We start from the raw sequence: 1,489 nt of genomic DNA, 5'->3' as shown, positions 1-1,489 counted from the left end.
ATCTCAGTAAGTATTTACTATACACTTTAAACTGGTAGAGTGCTAGCCTTGAGCTGAAGGACAGCGCCCAGGCCCAGAGTTCAGGCCCCACGACCACACTCAAAAAAAAAAAAAAAAAGAATTCAAACTTCAGTCCTCAGATCTCAGCCTCCTGAGTAGCTGGCATTACAGGCGTGTATCACAGGCCCTAACTCAGGCAGACATACTTTTTTTTTATACCACCTCCTTGAGGTCTGCCTTGGAATGCCCCAGGTCGTTGAGGTTGATGGTTATCTTCAAGTCGCCCTTGGCATTCAGGTGAGCCTTCTCCACCTGGATTTTCTTTTCCTGCTCCCAATTGTCCTCCAGCTATGGAGAACAGGTGAGTTGACTGAGGAAACTGAGGCAAGCAGGAAGCAGCCCAGGCGTGGTTCCTCTGTGTCAGGCGGGGAAGGAAGCCGTTACCTTGTGGATCTGGGTGCTGAGCTGGCTGTTGCTTTTGGTCAGGTGATTCACCTAGTCCTCCTCTACTTGCAGGTCATCCAGAGTTTTCTCGAAGGGAAGATGCATACTCATCTCCCACTGGTGTCTTGGAACACTTGGGTTTCTTCCATTGCTTCTGAGTTGTGTGGTCCTGGGTCCTGGGGGCCTATGCTAAGCTCAGTAAGGGACTACTGGGGGCCCCTGGGGGTTTGTGGGTGTCACAGGAGTAGAGGTCCTATGGATAGGGTGTACGTGTGTGTGTGTGTGTGTGTGAGAGAGAGAGAGAGAGAGAAATCTGAACTCAGGACTCACTCTTGCTAGGCAGGCACTCTACTACTGAGCCTTTTTTCCACCCTGGTTATTTTTTGTTGTTGTTGTTGTCCAGTCGTGGGGCCTGAACTCTGGGCCTGGGCGCTGTCCCTCAGCTCTTCAGCTCAAGGCTAGTGTTCTACCACTTGAGCCACAGCTCCACTTCCAGCTTTTTTCTTTTTGCTTATGTGGTGCTGAGGAATCGAACCCAGGGCCTCAGGCATGCAAGGCAAGCACTCTACCACTGAGCCACATTCTCAGCCCCTCACCCTGGTTATTTTGAGATATGATCTCACTTTTTTTTTTTGCCAGGTCTAGCCTAGACTGCAGTCATCTTCCTTAGGCTTCCAAGAAGAATTCTGCAGCCACATGTTGGATGCCCTCCCGGGGTGTTCATGCTTGTAAAACAACTATTTATATTCTTTGGGACGTTAAGGCAATGTTCCTTTTGTTTAGCAAATGCTACATTTTTTGTTGTTGTTTTTGGTTGTGGGATCTGGGCACTCCCTCAGCTCTTCAGCACAAGGCTAGGGCTCTACCACTGAGTCACTGCGCTACTTCCAGTTTTCTGGTGGTTAATTGGAAATAAGAGTCTCATGGACTTTCCTACTTAGTCTGGCTTTGAATTGCTATCCTCAGATCTCAGCTTCCTGAATAGGTGGGATTATAAGCGTGAGCCACCAGCATCTGGAAGGATTATATATATATACATATATAT

The 1,489-nt window shown here is 48.4% G+C and overlaps 1 pseudogene; it reads right to left on the bottom strand.

The window, feature by feature from the left end:
- LOC105990892 overlaps positions 1-1,489 on the bottom strand; it is a 50,686-nt pseudogene that overhangs the window by 12,232 nt on the left and 36,965 nt on the right.

The sequence above is a fragment of the Dipodomys ordii genome, unplaced genomic scaffold (assembly GCF_000151885.1).
Source record: "Dipodomys ordii isolate 6190 unplaced genomic scaffold, Dord_2.0 Scaffold68, whole genome shotgun sequence".
In the NCBI taxonomy this organism is placed as follows: domain Eukaryota; kingdom Metazoa; phylum Chordata; class Mammalia; order Rodentia; family Heteromyidae; genus Dipodomys; species Dipodomys ordii.
This window is presented reverse-complemented; position numbering and strand designations above follow the sequence as displayed.